This window comes from Geotrypetes seraphini, chromosome 11, assembly GCF_902459505.1.
Source record: "Geotrypetes seraphini chromosome 11, aGeoSer1.1, whole genome shotgun sequence".
In the NCBI taxonomy this organism is placed as follows: Eukaryota; Metazoa; Chordata; class Amphibia; order Gymnophiona; family Dermophiidae; genus Geotrypetes; species Geotrypetes seraphini.
Genome location: NC_047094.1, coordinates 104,352,656 through 104,369,909, shown reverse-complemented (window position 1 = coordinate 104,369,909; position 17,254 = coordinate 104,352,656).

Below are 17,254 nucleotides of genomic sequence, written 5' to 3'. Positions count from 1 at the left end.
CATAGAATGAAAACCAGAACCCTCTTGCACTGCTATCGATTCAAGATTTTTTGTAATCCCAGTGGCGTAGCGAGGGTAAGCGGTTCCCCTCTCCCACCCTCTTTCCCGTCCCCCTGCCGCGTGCCCTTTCCCCATATCTTTATAACTTCAACGCCAGCAGCCACCAACTTACTGCCTGTGTCAGCTTCAGCGCTCTGTCTGACATCACTTTCTAGGTGCAGGTCCCAGAAGTGAAATCAGAGAGAGCACCGAAGCTGCCGCAGACGTTGGTGGCTGCTGGCACAGAAGTTAAAAAGGTATAAAGGAAGGGAAGGGGCGGGCATGCGCATGGCAGGGGAAAGAGTGGGAATAGGGTTGAAGAGGAAGAGGGTTGCTGGCACCCCGAGGAAGATGGCGCCCCAGGCGGACCCCCTCCCCTCCCCTTTCTACTCCACTGGACATATACCCACTTCATTCTTTGAAGTTTCGAGTTTATCTACATTCTCTTTGAAAAGTGTTGGAAATTCACATGTATATATGGGTCATGCAATGATATACTCGCCTTTCTGTGTTACAGTCAAAGCTACATACAGGTTCTTTATATGTCCCTAGTGGACTCACAATCTAACGTACTTCACCTCGATGCAGACAGTTTGAAAATTCCCCTTACCTCCCATTAGTATAGAGATGTACAGGAATGTAGGACACATTCTGCTTGCAAGTGTGCACAAAATTGATTCAACACATTTTTGTGCACACATTAACACTTTTTAAATTAAAATGATCGCATGAAATGAACAAAAGAAGATCCAATAATCAGAGGGCAAGGGCAAGCAAACCAAAAATGTCTTCCCTGTGCAGATCCCTGGCCTGTAGTGCCAACTTTTTTTTATTTGTTTTCAGTGGTTAGAACTGCCAGTTGTAGGTTCAAAGCCACACTGCTCCTTGTAACCCTGGGCAGGTCACCTGATCTCTCCGTTGCCCTAGGTACATTAGATTGTGAGCCCACCGGGACAAATAGGGAGTACCTGAATATGCTTAAGTACCTGAATAAATTCATGTAAACCGTTCTGAGCTCCCTTGGGAGAACAGTATATCAAATTGAATAAATAAATATATTTTATTGATTTCTTCAAGTTACAATATAAAAATAACAGCAACAATGAACGAGCAAGAGAGAAAGAATCACGAAGGCAAAAATAATGCTTTACAGTAAAATAAGAATAAAATGGTATGGCAGCCATGTTGGTCCACTTTTAAAGATAATATATAGAAATAAAACAAAATGTAAATTAAATAAGATGATACCTTCTTTTTTATTGGACTAATTTACGACCCTTTTACAAAACCGTAGTCTGGTTTTTATTGCTGACCGTGTCGGTAACAGCTCCAAAGCTCATAGGAATTCGATGAGTGTCGGAGCTGTTATCACCACGGCCGGTAGTATCAACCGCTGAAGAGTTTTGAAAAATTCAGCTTGATTTGAATTAGGGGCATAGATGTTGAAGAACGCCAGCGTATTTTCCCCCCCCCCCCCCAAGCTCATATCCACATGAATCCACCTGCCTGAGGGATCCGCAGAAATCAGCTTGAATACAGCTGAACATTTCCTATGGACCAAGATAGACACCCCAGCCTTTTTACCCACAGCAGGAGCAAAAAAACAATGCTTAACCCACCCCCTTCCAATTTGCTCGATTCTATGGCGGTTAAGTGTGTTTCTTATATATAATATATATCCGCTTCCTGTTGCTTTAGAAAATTAAGGACTCCTTTTACGAAGGTGCGTTAGAGCCTTAACACACGGAATAGCACGCGCTAAAATGCCATGAGCGCTAGCCGCTACCACCTCCTCTTGAGTAGGTGGTAGTTTTTTGGCTAGCACGCACTGATCCTGTACTTGCACTAAAAACACTAGCACACCTTTGTTAAAGGAGCCCTAAGTGATTTCTTCCTTTTAATTGGATGGTTGAACCCATTGACATTCAAAGAAAATATTTTCAAAGCTATTCTAAATGTTTAAACCATGCTACTAAATATTCTACTAATTTCTCTTTAAACATATAATAAGGTAAAAATTTTTTCACACATCCAGAGTTCCCCTGTAAACCCCTTCCCCCTCCCACCCCAAGCCCTTCCATAAATACTCTCTTAATCTTGGGTGCGCTCATGATGGCTAATGACTACCCCTCTCCCCCAGAGACTCTATAAATTCTCCAACCTAAATCCCCCTAAATATAATTTTCATTATTTGACTATTATAGTATTCTGACAACCATATTAAACAATGGGTAAACAATTAAACAGTTTACTATAGAAATCTATAACCCGTTTAGTAATAAAATAAATAATTAATTCATGAAACAGTTTCCTACCTTGATATTAACTGTTTATCATATCATATCATATCATATATAAAACATCTTGAATAAATAGAACAGAATTGAAACCACAATACAAAATAAATAGACTGTCATATCTATGTATTCATATAATTAAATTTGGAATTAAATTCATTTAACAACTTATATTAGTTTACCCCTATCCCTACTACAACAATGCATAGTCAAAAGAATAAGAAATTCATTAATACTAATAGAGAATTTAATTTTGAAATATATTTAATTGTTTTCCTCAGTCATACCAAAAAAAAAACATCTTACCATTCATGCATTTTCCCCCTTTTTGTATCCTATTAAACTTTAAACATTATACATTGCACTCCAATGTATTTAAAATATTAGCATCACGGTAATCATGGAATTACAACCCCTCTAAAACCAATTCACACTTATACTCATTCATTCAATTTGTATACACTTCAAACTTCCTTATATTCACTTAATCCAAAAATACTTTAGCTTCTTTGCCATTCATACTTCTAGAATATTCAAAATATTAGCCCTAAACACCCTTCAGTCATCCAAAAACCATTCAATCATTAAACCTATCTAACTATTAGGCACTCAGGCAATTCGGGTAAAAACTGACTGTAATTGCCACCATAAATCATCTCACTAAGATATATAGTTGGTACCATTCACAAAAGATCTAAACAATGATCCAGCCCCTAAACTTTCCCCCTGACTGGCCTGACCAGTGTACATATATCCTGTGGTATATTCTCAAGTTGCCCTTTATTCTCCTGTAATTTAACAGGCGCATGCATTGCATTCCCGCTTACAGGCCCTGACATTGCAGATAGATCATTCATATTTGATGACACAGACAGATTCCCAGCAAGATTGTTAACTTTAGATTCCAGACAAAATAGATTGCAGACTTTCCTTCCAGAATTTCCTCTGCAGTTTTCCTTATGGTTGCTGGTCACTTTATGGATCCAGGTTAGAGGAACTATCTTTGATTTAGGTTTTCTACTTCTTGGTCTAAATTGTGGTATATTTAACATCCAGTACCTAAATCTAGTTACAGAGGGGATAAGCGAACATTTGGATAAAGGTGACCCCATAGACATAGTATACCTGGACTTCCAGAAAGCCTTCGACAAGGTACCTCATGAGCACCTTCTAAAGAAACTGTGGAACCACGGGGTGGAAGGGAAAATACACAGATGGATCAGAAACTGGCTGGCAAACAGGAAACAGAGGGTAGGAATAAAGGGACACTATTCTGACTGGAAAGGGGTCACAAGTGGCATCCCACAAGGGTCAGTGCTGGGACCACTGCTATTCAATATATTTATTAATGACTTGGAAGCAGGGACAAAGTGTGAAGTTGTAAAATTTGCGGATGACACAAAACTCTCCCGTACGGTTAGATCTGTTGAGGAATGTAAAGAACTCCAAAGGGACCTGAACAAACTGACTGAGTGGACAAATAAATGGCAGATGAGCTTCAATGTAGAGAAATGTAAAGTTATGCACATAGGGAAAGGGAACCCAATGTATAATTACACAATGGGGGGGATGACATTGGGAAAGGCAACCTAGAAAAGGACTTGGGGATTTTGGTGGATAGAACAATGAAACCGGCAGCACAATGCGCAGCGGCCTCAAAAAAGGCGAACAGAATATTGGACATTATAAAAAAAGGTATCACTACCAGAACCAAGGAAGTTATCCTCCCGCTGTACAGGGCAATGGTGCAACCGCATCTGGAATACTGCGTCCAGTACTAGTCGCCGTACTTAAAGAAAGATATGGCGATACTTGAGAGGGTCCATAGAAGAGCAACAAAAATGATAAAGGGCATGGAAAACCTCTCATATACTGAGAGGCTGGAGAAGCTGGGGCTCTTTTCCCTGGAAAAGCGGAGACTTAGAGGGGATATGATAGAAACTTATAAGATCATGAAGGGTATGGTGAAGGTAGAGAGAGACAGATTCTTCAGACTGGTGGGGGCAACAAAAACTAGAGGGCACTCAAAAAAATTGAGGGGAGATAGATTTAGAACAAATGCTAGGAAGTTCTTCTTCACCCAGAGGGTGGTGGACATCTGGAATGCGCTTCCAGAGGAGGTGGTTGAGCAGAGTACGACTTTGGGTTTCAAAAAGGGATTGGACAAGTTCCTGAAGGAAAAGGGGATCCAGGGGTATAATTAGAGGGTTACTATACAATACAAAACGCCCTTGAGTAATAGATCACTACAGGTCATTGACCTGGGGGGGCCGCCGCGGGAGCGGACTGCTGGGCGTGATGGACCTATGGTCTGACTCGGCAGAGGCAATGCTTATGTTCTTATGTTCTTATAAGTGAAAATAGTCTTTTTCTGGAATGCCAGCTAAACCTCTGTTCGATATGTGAAGGGACCCAAGTGCTGTATCGCTTCAAAGCATGGAGTGTTTTTTTATAATTATGCAAAGTTACGAAGAGATCGTCCCCTCCTCCCCCCTCTCTAGTCAGTTTATCCGCAGTTGATGCTAGTAGCTCTTTTAACAGAGCAGACATTTCTCCCCTCGTTTCTTTTTACCAATTGTTAACCTTTCCCCACAACCCTCTATAATTCGCAATTCTTCCCTTTTCCGCTTCCTTTTGGGCTCGTGCAGTTTCTTTTATTTGTCCTGGCACATCACTCTTTTATTGTGAAGTGCTTTTCTTTTTGTTTACATTTGTGGCATATCGAGTAACAAAGTAAACACATATAGAGATGCCGGAACTTGAAGGCAAGGGGGGGGAAGATAACCTCTGCCTTCCTGCTCTTGAGAGAGGGTTGGGGAGGGCCGACACATCCCTCCCTGTATTTTGCTGCCTCTAGCTGTAGCCAAGAGAGAGGAAGAAAGGAGATCAGCAGCAAACACAGAAGGAGGGGTGAGGGCACTTCCTAAAAAGAGATTCTTTCAGGGCCGTTGTCAGTCAGGAAAGGCCTGTCTTACGCTTCCAGCAGCAGAAACATTGCATCCTCAAGCGTACAACTTCCATGGCCCCCTTAAGCTACTGATTATGCGAAGTTGCCACTGACCTCCCAACAGCACTAATCCCCCCTCAAGATGGATCAACGAGTGCTCAAGTTGCTTTTCCAGGATTCAAGCTTCATCTCATGAGGGGTATGTATCCCACTGTCAGTCAAACAAACACAAACGTGTTACACAGTCCCATTCCTGCAGAATTTCACGATGATGCGGTTCCCAAACCCGCCTCCCCATTTCCTCTTCCGGTGTTGTCATATCTTCCTGCCCAAGTAGCCAATTTTAAACCCTGACAGTATTCTAAACCGGCATTGGAAACATCAGTTTAGAATTGTTCTTAATCCATATAAAATGACAGTTTTTTGCTTAGAACCTTTAAGTAACCATGACAATGATGCAATTCCAAACAGCCATCCTATTATAAAAGGTAATCATAAACCAAAATAAAAGAATATCAAAATCAAATCAATAAATAAACAGTTAAAAAAAATCTTCAAAGGACGTATGTAATTTTCCAGCTGTGTCCTTTAAAATCATGACATCTCTATTGAAAATTGGCAGATGTATTCTTGCAATTTGTCAGAGTCTTCATAGTTAAGTTTTATTAGCATGGGTCACCTTCATTATTGCTGGATACATTAATCCATACTGTGCACCTAACTGTTTCAGCTATGGCCGGAGCATCAGGAACCTTTTCCATAGATCAGCTGTTATTTTTGCAAAGTCTGGCAGGAGCAAAACTCTTGATTCTTGCCATTTTAGATTTTTCTTTTCTTTTGCTATTCTCAAAATTTCAACTGCCTGCAGGAAGCACAACTTAAAAATCAATGGCCTGAGACCTCTTTGACCATTTGCTCACTTTGATGGGACTCTGTGAGCCTTTTCTATTTCCAGTGGCTTAGGAAACTGCAATGGTAGCACTTTTGGTAAGAAGCCCTCCCAAAATTTTATGGGATCAACACCTTCCACTCCCTCAGGTAATCCACTCAGCCTTACATTTTTCCTGCATCCCCTATTATTCAAATCTTCCAGCTCTTTAGACAAGCGCAGGATGGTCTTATGGTCAGACTCACATTGGACCAATTTAACTTCACAGGCTTCCACTCTGTTCTCACAGCTCTCCATCCTTGTGTTAAAAACCTGTACCTGTTTAGTAAGGCTTCCAATTTCCTCCTGTATTGAGACCAACTTCACAGAATTAGCCTCTACTGTATCCTGTACCATTTTCATCCTTTCCAGGAGCTGCTCTAAGATGTCCATAGAATCCTTGGGGAGTGGTACTTCTAAAGGATCCACTTTCAACCTTTTACTAATACTAGTGCCTGCAATAGAGGCAATCTCAAGATGAATTTGCTTCCCTGATGCCATAATAATTACATATCTATCCTTGGTAAGGGAATCAAGTGCTGAAAAATAAGCTGTAAGAGTCACCAGAGGAGGATCTCAGCATTCACACAGCCATCCTCATTGCCTACAAGTTCCGGAACCCAGTACAAAGACAGACTTAAAATCAGGACATACCGAAACAAAAGGAAAGAGGGAGAACTACAATGGTTTAAGAAAAAGGGGTACAACGTAAGGCAAGGGTACAGATAAGAGCTACGAATCCTAAATAATGTATATAGAAATTAATGGTTCTAGGATTCCAATGCATCCTTGTAAAGAAAAGTTTTTAAGGAACCACAATCCTGCTCGCAAGACTTGCCTGTGATATCACCACACATTTTCTACCCCGTTCTCTTTTGACAGGCCCCTACTGCAAGGAAATAAAAGAGGTGCCATAGCTCGTTCTGAGCTCTGGGGACAACAGCAAAGAAAATTAATTAATTAAATAAATAAATAAATCACCATTTGTTTGGTGGGAACCAGCAAAGGTAAACGGAAGCATCAGTAGCCAAGGCCAAGGGTGAGCATTGGGGATTGGCGGGCACTGTCTTTTTGTTTTTTACGTAATTGGACATTTCGGGAGCTGGGAGCAACATGGGAGGCCTCTGGTCGTTCCTCAGCTCTAGAAATGGACTAATCTTTCCCATTCCTTAGTCTGCTGGCACCGTGGATGCTGTGTATTAGTAGCACAGCCAGTGGCAGGATCCCTGCTATCAGATGTTGTACGGTGCCAAGAAGGTGTATCTGCATTCTCTCGGTATCAGTAGTCTTTGATAGTGTTGTCCAGCATCTATAATTTAGGATGGGCAAACACACTCTGGTTACAAGTGACCGTTTTCTGTTGCCACTTTTATGTACTTTTATTGGGTCTTAATAAAGAAGTAGAGTGGTGGGCTTTTTTACACCATCAGTGAGCTCCTTTAATTGGATTTTTGACAGTGACTGGATGTTTCAAGTGTCCAGCGTCAAGCGGGTGATGTCATTTCCGGTTTCGGAAAAAGCAGCACGTCTGAAAAACTTTGCAGTTTGAAGTTTCAAGTGAATGGGAGAGACTAGTACTTTTCTATAGTCATCAGGAGTGTTATTTTTATGGGTTTTTTTTGTAGTGAATTTTTGCTTTGTTGTTTATCAGATTGTAACCTGTTTGTTTTGTTTTTGTTTCATAGACCACGTCTTTTTTTGAATGGTGTTATAAAGGGTCTTCTGAAGCAGCTGTCGCAAAACGCATAGGACCCAGAGTCTTTATTGCAAGTTTCCACAAGCACCAGATAAGTTTTTTTTGGTATCCATTGAGCTTTTGCTACTATAAAACCTTGTGCAATGAATGAAGTGTGAAGCCACAGCATTCTAACAACCGGGCTTGTCCCGATGTTTGGTCTGATAATTTCACAATTTCCTTGACATAATTGGAGTCACAGAAACATGGTGGACTGATGACAACAAATGGGATGCGGTACTACCAGGGTACAAACTCTACAGGAGAGACAGGACACACAAGAAGGGTGGAGGAATAGCAATATATATAAAGGACTCCACTCCCTCAACCAGGACGGAAACAACAGTAAGGGCGGACGGCTTGAATTCACTATGGATTAAGCTACAAGGGGGAACTGGAGCAGACATCAAATTGGGACTGTACTATCACCTGCCTGGACAACCGGAAACAATCGACCAGGACCTGGAGGCTGAACTGAGGCAGAAATGCAAAAGCGGAAGTGTGGTGGTGATGGGGGACTTCAACTACCCTGGGATAGAATGGAGCACTGGTCACTCAAACTGCACGAGGGAGACCAAATTCCTGGAGGCTATGAGGGACTGTTTCATGGAACAGCTGGTCACGGAACCAACACGGGGAGATGCTACTCTTGACCTAATCCTCAACGGGCTAGGGGGACCCGCAAAGGAGGTGGCGGTGCTAGCGCCGCTAGGAAACAGCGATCACAACATGATCCAGTGCAAGCTAGAAAATGGAGCATCAAAGGTGATAAGAACCACAATGACAGCACTCAATTTCAGAAAAGGGAATTACGATGCCATGAGGAAAATGGTGGGAAAGAAACTCAGCGGCAACTCAGGGATGATGGAGACCGTAGAAAAAGCTTGGTCTCTATTCAAGGTCACGGTACACGAGGCACAGAACCGATACGTCCCCATGTTCAGGAAAGGGTGCAAAAAAATTGAGCAAAAAACCCGGTGTGGATAACAAATGCAGTGAAAAAAGCGATAAGTGACAAGAAAGCATCGTTCAGAAAATGGAAAAAGGACCAAACAGAGGACAACCAGAAGGAGCACAAAAGACACCAAAGGGAATATCATCGAGTGGTTAGGAAAGCAAAAAGAGAATATGAGCAGAGACTGGCGGGAGAAGCAACAAATTTCAAATCATTCTTCAGGTATGTAAAGCGGAAGCAACCGGCCAGGGAAGAAGTGGGACCATTGGATGATGGTGACCAGAAGGGAGTGGTAAAGGAGGAAAAAGAGATCGCTGATAGGTTAAATAAGTTTTTCTCGTTGGTCTTCACAAGAGAAGACACATCCAATATTCCAGAACCCGAGGAGATCATAATTGGGGATCAGGATGAAAAGCTGGTCCAACTAGAGGTAAGACAAGAGGATGTCCTCCGACAGATTGACAGACTAAAGAGCGACAAATCACCGGGTCCGGATGGCATCCACCCAAGGGTACTCAAAGAGCTAAGGAACGAAATAGCGGAACCACTTCACCAAATATGTAACTTATCCTTAAAAACTGGGGAGATTCCGGAGGACTGGAAAATAGCAAATGTCATGTCCATCTTTAAGAAGGGTTCAAGATGTGACCCGGGAAACTACAGGCTGGTGAGCTTGACCTCGGTTCCGGGAAAGATGATGGAAACACTGGTTAAGGACAGCATCTGTGAACACATAGAAAGCAATGGACAGTTGAAGGCGAGCCAACACGGCTTCTGCAAGGGAAGGTCGTGCCTCACGAACTTACTGTACTTCTTTGAGGGAATAAACCGCCAGATGGATAAAGGGGAATCCATAGACATCATTTACCTTGACTTCCAAAAAGCCTTCGACAAGGTAGAAACATAGAAACATAGAAAAAAGCAGCAGAAAAGGGCTATAGCCCACCAAGTCTGCCCATTCCAAGTATCCCCTCCTCTGAATTTACTCCCTTAAAGATCCCATGTGAGTATCCCATTTTCTCTTAAAATCCGTCACGCTGCTGGCCTTTATCACCTGGAGTGGGAGTCTGTTCCAATGATCCACTACTCTTTCGGTGAAGAAGTACTTCCTGGAGCCGCCATGAAACTTCCCTCCCCTGATTTTCAGCGGATGCCCTCTTGTGGTCAAGGGTCCCATGAGCCAGAAGATATCATCTTCTGACTCGATGCGTCCCGTGATGTACTTATATGTTTCAATCATATCTCCCCGTTCTCTTCTTTCCTCAAGTGAGTACAGCCACAATTTTTTAAATCTTTCTTCATACGTGAGATCCTTGAGCCCCAAGACCATCCTGGTGGCCGTTCGCTGAACCGACTCGATCCTCAGCACGTCCTTTCGGTAGTGTTTCCAAGTTTATTAGTTTTTAATATCCCGACCATCAAACAAATGTCTGGCCGGTTAACAATAAAATTTAAAAAGGTAGATTAAAAATAGTAGTAGGTGTATAAAAATAACTAAGGTGAACATAAATGACAAAGACTAGACAAACTAGAAGGTGAGGGTAAAAGGGAAGGAGGGGGAGAAGTTACATAATTTAGATGAAAAGGAGAAAGTGGGGTGGGGATAGAACGTAGGGGTAAGGGCACGTTGTAATAGCAAATATTTGCTTAAAGAAAAAAGGAGAAAAAAAAAAAAAAAAGAGAAGGAAGAAAAATGAAGATCTAGGTATAGTCGAATGCGTCCAGAAATAAGAAAGTCTTTAGACTAGTCTTGAATTTGACTAATTGTTGTTCGTCGCGGAGGTATTGTGGCAGAGAGTTCCATAATGTAGGGGCAGTTACTGCAAAGTTTGTTTTATGGGTATAATAGAAGTCTTTTAGGGAAGGAATGAAGAGAAGTTTTTGGTCAGTTGATCTTAGAGTGCGAGGGGAACATTGTGGTATAAGGAGTTTGTCAAGAAATGAAGGTTGGTGAGAGAGTTTGATTTTAAAAGAGAGTAAGATGATTTTATAGGTGATGCGGTGGGTGATAGGGAGCCAATGAGCCTCTTTTAGAAGAGGAGTGACATGCTCAAATTTACCTTTTTTGTAAATAAGTTTTATTGCAGTATTTTGTATTAATTGTAGACGTCGTAGTTCTTTTTGGGGGAGGCCGTTGAGAAGAGAATTACAATAATCTAAATGGGAAATTACTAAGGAATGAATCAGAATGTTAATTGAGTCGGTATCCAGGATAGAAATTAGTGATCGAATGATGCGAAGTTTAAAGAAGCAGACTTTTACGACTGAACTAATATGATCATGGAAGGCAAGATCTCTATCAAAGATGACACCTAGTAGTTTTATTTTAGTTTCCATTTGTAGTGGAATAGATTTAATAGAAATTGTTCCCAATAGAGATTCAGATGTTTTGATTGGAAGTAGGAGCCCACGGGATTTATCAATATTGAGTGAGAGTTTGTTTAAGTAGAGCCAGTCATTTATGTTGTCCAATTTATTGTTTATGTCTTTTACGTCTGAGATGTTCGTAGTATTGATTGGGTGAAGAAGTTGTATATTGTCTGCATAGGCAAAGATTGTAAATCCTATAGATTGTGCTAATGTAAGAAGTGTGGTCTCCAAAACTGAACACAGTACTCCAAGTGAGGCCTCACCATGGCTCTGTACAACGGCATCATAACTTCAGGTCTCCTGCTGACGAAACCTCTGCGGATACACCCCATCATTTGTTTTGCCCTGGAGGAAGCCTTTTCCACTTGATTGGCAACCTTCATGTCCTCACTAATGATCACCCCTAGGTCGCGTTCCGCCGTGGTCCTAACCAAGGTCTCACCATTTAGTACATAAGTTCTACGCGGGTTTCTCTTACCAAGGTGCATTATCTTGCATTTTTTAGCATTGAAGCCTAGCTGCCAAGTAGTTGACCATTGTTCCAGCAACAGTAGGTCGTGTGTCATATTATCAGGTAATAAGCTTTTGCCTACTATGTTGCAAAGTTTGGCGGCGTCGGCTGCTTAAGAAGCTGTGAAACCACCAATGGATCAAAAACTGGCTGGTAGGCAGGAAACAGAGGGTTGGAGTAAAGGGCCATTACTCAGACTGGCTATGGGTCACGAGCGGAGTTCCGCAGGGGTCGGTGCTGGGACCGCTCCTGTTCAATATATTCATTAACGACCTGGAGGCGGGAACAAAATGTGAGGTTATAAAATTTGCGGATGACACCAAACTCTGCAGCAGGATTGGAAACACGGAAGACTGCAAGGACCTGCAAAGAGACCTAACGATACTGGAGGAGTGGGCAAAAAAGTGGCAGATGAGCTTTAACATAGAGAAATGCAAGGTCATGCATGTAGGGAAAAAGAACTCAATGTTCAGCTACAAAATGGGGGGATCACTACTAGGAGTAAGTAACCTTGAAAGAGACCTGGGGGTGATGGTAGACAAAACAATGAAGGCATCGGCACAATGCGCGATGGCCACAAGGAAAGCAAATAAAATGTTTGGCATCATTAAGAAGGGTATCACGGCCAGGACGAAGGAAGTCATCATGCCACTGTATCGTGCAATGGTGCGCCTGCATCTGGAGTACTGTGTCCAGTATTGGTCGCCGTACCTTAAGAAGGACGTGGCAGTACTTGAAGGAGTCCAAAGAAGAACGACTAAACTGATAAGGGGTATGGAAAACTTCTCATATGCTGACAGGTTGAAAAAGCTGGGGCTGTTCTCCCTGGAAAAGCGAAGACTTAGAGGAGACATGATAGAAATCTTCAAAATCCTGAAGGGCATTGAAAAGGTAGACAGGGACAGATTCTTCACAATGTGAGGAACCACAAGTACATGGGGGCACTCGGAGAAATTAAAGGGCGTAAGGTTTAGAACAAGCGTTAGGAAGTTCTTTTTTACCCAGAGGGTGGTGGACACATGGAACGCGCTTCCGGAGGCCATGATAAGCCAGAGGATGCTACAGGGCTTCAAGGCAGGTTTGGATAGGTTTCTAGAGGATAACGGATTGAGGGGTACAGATAGGAGCTGAGGTAGGTTATAGGAATAGTCAGGGACCACTGCACAGTTGATAGGCCTGATGGGCCGCCGTGGGAGCGGACCGCTGGGCGGGATGGACCTCTGGTCTGACCCAGCAGAGGCAACTTCTTATGTTCTTATGGCATTATTGAGGAGAGTTATTTTATGCTTTCTGAATATTTAATGTGCCACTTCAGTTACATGATCTAGTGTAACTCCTTTGGAGTTGGCAGTCTCAAAGAGATTTTCCTTCCCTATTCGTGGGGCTACTTTTATGTGTACATTTTGCTTAGTTTAACTAGAAAAAAATGGAGAGTGGGGAGGATGGAAAATCTAAAACTGGGCATGGACGAAGGTTTTCCCACCATTATTTATCTTTGAGTTAGTTTTCCTGGCTTTTTGGTAAGGTTACAAGGTCATGACAATCTGATTTCAGAAATAAGTACTGTATGCCAAAGTTTCTGAAGTGTCGGCATATTTGAGAGTTTATCTTTATGTAACTGGCAGGAATACTCATTCTAGTACAGTCATTTTTGTCTTATTTACTGTTTTGGGGCAGCTTTTTCAAGGTTAACGGGCAGGATTTTAAAAATTATATGGCAACCCTGGCTACTTTATGCTATTTTAATGAATATTTAAACTTTGTCATATATGTTTAGAGAAATGATCCGATCACAGAGCATTCTAAGCCATAGGATCCAGGTACTGATTTATAAATTCCTCAAGTTTCGCTGGCTCCTTGTAGTGGGTTACTGCCGGATAGAGAAGCCTGTATCTGGCTCCCAGCTGGCGCAGTTAAGGTCTCATCCATAAAAATTGCTTCCTTCGATTTGCGGTCTCCTTCGCCAAATCAGGTACTAGATGAATTTTATGTTCCTGCTACTTCAGCGATTGTGATTTTCTGGCCATATTTAAAGTTTCCAGAGCTTGTTGAAACCTGAGTAATATACAAATAAAAGGCCTTGGACCGTTTTGGCTGTTGGAAGCTTTCGCTGGAACTCTGTGTGCTCTTTCAATTTCTAAAGGGAATCGTAGCTTCAGAGAAAGTAACTTTGGCAGTAAATCTTCCAGGAAAGAAATAGTTTGTTCCCTCCATCCTCTCCGGGAGCCCTAAAATCTTTATATTACATCTGTGGGTCCTGTTGTTTGTGTCCTCCAGCTCCTTTGAATTGCAGGCTAAATCTTTGTGGTCGGTTTGAACTTTATTCAAATGGTTTTCCAGTTCTGTAAACTGATGTTCCAACTTATCTGTCTTCTGCTCACATACCTTTAATTGATTTGATAAGGTATGAACCTCCTCTTTTATGAGTTTTAGCTCAGTAGTATTTTCAGTAAGCATATCCTTGAGACATTTAAATTCTGACATCATTAGTTCAAACTCAGATGGATCTTTCGGCAGTGGCACTTTAGAGGGGGTTGGCGTGTCAGGCTTTGCCCGCTTAGCGTTTCCCCCTGCCGCAAATGCTGTTTCTAATCTTGATTGCCTTCCTGTAGTCATTTTTGTACAAAGTATGCTTATGAATTAAATTTTACCTTTTTAGAGGAAAAATTTTCCCTTTTACACTGACAGAACAACTTAATGGAGCAGGTGCAGGAGGAGCTGTGGAATCATCCGACCATCTTTGTCAGCAGGCAAGCCACGCCCCCCTGCTCATCTTAAATTTTAAAAATGTATATACCCAGATAGGCTAATGTTCTTATAAAATAAATAGGCACCTACTTGTCTTTATAGAATATGTTCTAACCAATCACATTGTTATAGAATTGCCCTTTAATTGCTTAGTGAAGATTAATAAACAGGCATTTAACTGAGAGGGGTCTCTTACCATTGAATTCTTCAGGGTTTTGTTTCTTCATGCTGCGGAGAGAAAATTAATTTTCAATTAGAAAACTATCAATACGAGCAACAAAAGAACCTTTGGAGCAGTAGTAATCCAGCAATGCTCTGTGGGACCCCAGTGCACTGTAGCAAACTCACAGGAGAAGGAAATGAATTTAATATAGAACTTTTCTGTAGTTACAATCAAAGTGGTTTACATATTATGCACAGGTAGGTATTTTATACCTGGGATAATGGATGGTTAAGTGACTTGCCCAGAGTCACAAGGAGCTTCAGTAACAATCAACCCAGTTCTGGCTGCTGCACTAACCATTAGGCCAATCCTCTACTCTAGAAACCATATCATCTTTGAAAACTCCCTTCAAAATTGAGGCTGGTTGCTGGGGATGCCCAAACCCTGCCAGCTGAAGAGATCTGTTGCCCGAAGCCTGAGTTCCATGCTACCTGAACAGCAAGACGTCCTTTACAAAATCTAGCCCATTGTGCTTTCCAGCTCCCTCACATATAGCATTTTGCCTAATCTCCCCTTCTCCAGTTTAATATGAGAAGGTACCAGAGTCATTATAGATTTCATGTTAGTGATTCAGCCTTTAAAATGGCTTCCTCTGAAATTCTCTAAATCAAGCTTTTCTTACCTATTTTCATCATATGCAGGTGCTACCCTCCTGAACTTTCTTCTCCAATATGTTGGTGCCTCTTTCCTGTAAGAGAATTTCAGAATCAGTCATGTTCAGTTTCAGCCTAAACATCTATCTTTTTAGGTAACGTAAACCTTAACTACTTTCTTCTGTCAAATACATTTCCCTTTATACTTCTGTATTTCTTAACCAGCCTATAAGTTCCAAGAAGTAGGGATTGTCTCTTAAATGTACAAACTTAGTAATAATATAAAAGCATCTCTAACTAAGTGGATCACTGTTGGATTTGATTTATTATCTTGATCTTCCATCTACTTACACAGGACACCCAGCAATCAGTCAGTCTGCTTTCTAGGAAACCACAGTGTTTTATCTAAGGTTAATGTCAATGATTTTCCATAAAGGCAATCGATAATCATTTTAAAAAATCTTTAACCTAACTCCTGCAGCAGATTACTTCAAAGGCAGGCCCATCACCAATTCTGTACTGTATTTTATCCACAAAGAAATAAAATTTGAAATCAAACTTTTCACCCCCTTTCACTATGTTCAAAGATACTTATAAATGCTGGGTGATGGCTACAATGCTTGATTATCCAAAAATCTTCTTTTTTTATATATATAATTTTTTATTCATTTTATAACTTACATCAAGTACATCAAAATTGGTATTAACATTTTAACATAGATATATCACTTGAAATTCTACAATTAATCTTATCAAATTAAATTTATCCCCTTCCCTCCCATCCTTTTATATTTCATAAAAACATATTCCTATATATCTAAGCTATTTATCAAATGTAGCTTTTTCTGCTTCTTACCTTGGAGAGGGCACCTCCATTGGGCTGACTTTATTCCCTATATTAACACAATGCTAGGAAGTTCTTCTTCACCTAAAGGGTGGTGGACACCTGGAATGCGCTTCCAGAGGATGTGATAGGACAGAGTACGCTATTGGGTTTCAAGAAGGGATTAGATGATTTCCTGAAGGAAAAGGGAATAGAAGGGTATAGCTAGAGGATTAACATATAGGTCCTGGACCTGATGGGCTGCCGCGTGAGTGGATTGCTGGGCGCGATGGAACTCTGGTCTGACCCAGCAGAGGCACTGCTTATGTCCTTATGTCCTTAACCTTTCAGAGTGAAGAAAGAACTTATCTGCGGAGTGTTCTAATCTTTGGTAACCAAGGCTGATGTGATGTAAAATGCATCTTTTCCTAGTGCCTAAGAGACAACTTTAGGGTTGATGTCATAATGACTTGATTCTCCTGTACTAAGTAGAAGTAACAGAGAAACTTAGAACATATCTGCTGTAAAAGGGGTCATTGATTTGATATACCATCTTTCTGTGGTACAACCACAAGTGGTTAACATTTATTATATGCAGGTACTTTGTACGTCTCTAGTGGGCTTACAATCTAAACTGAGTATTAAAGCACCATTTGGTATCCTTGTGCCTCCCTCCCTCACAGACTTATCCCCACAGGGTGGGCGGGAGTAAAATACATTCACAAACCACCTCCCCAACCTTCCACCCGCTTACCTCAACACCAGAAATAAACACTAGACCGCCAAAATCCACACCCACTCCCAACCAATCCTCGTCCCCCACATCCCACCAATCACAATATTATTTTCCATCCCCATCACTATATCTCCCAACAGAAACATTTAACCCCATAAACTCTTTAACCCTTCCATTTAACTCCTTACAATGTCCTCCTTTTCTTCCCCCCGCCACCATCCAACTTAACAATCTCTTAACTTCTATCAGTGGTGATTGGCTCATCTAAATCAGTTTTAACAACAAATAAGGGCTCCTTTTACAAAGGTGTGCTTAGCATTTTAGCACACGCTAAATACTAACGCATGCA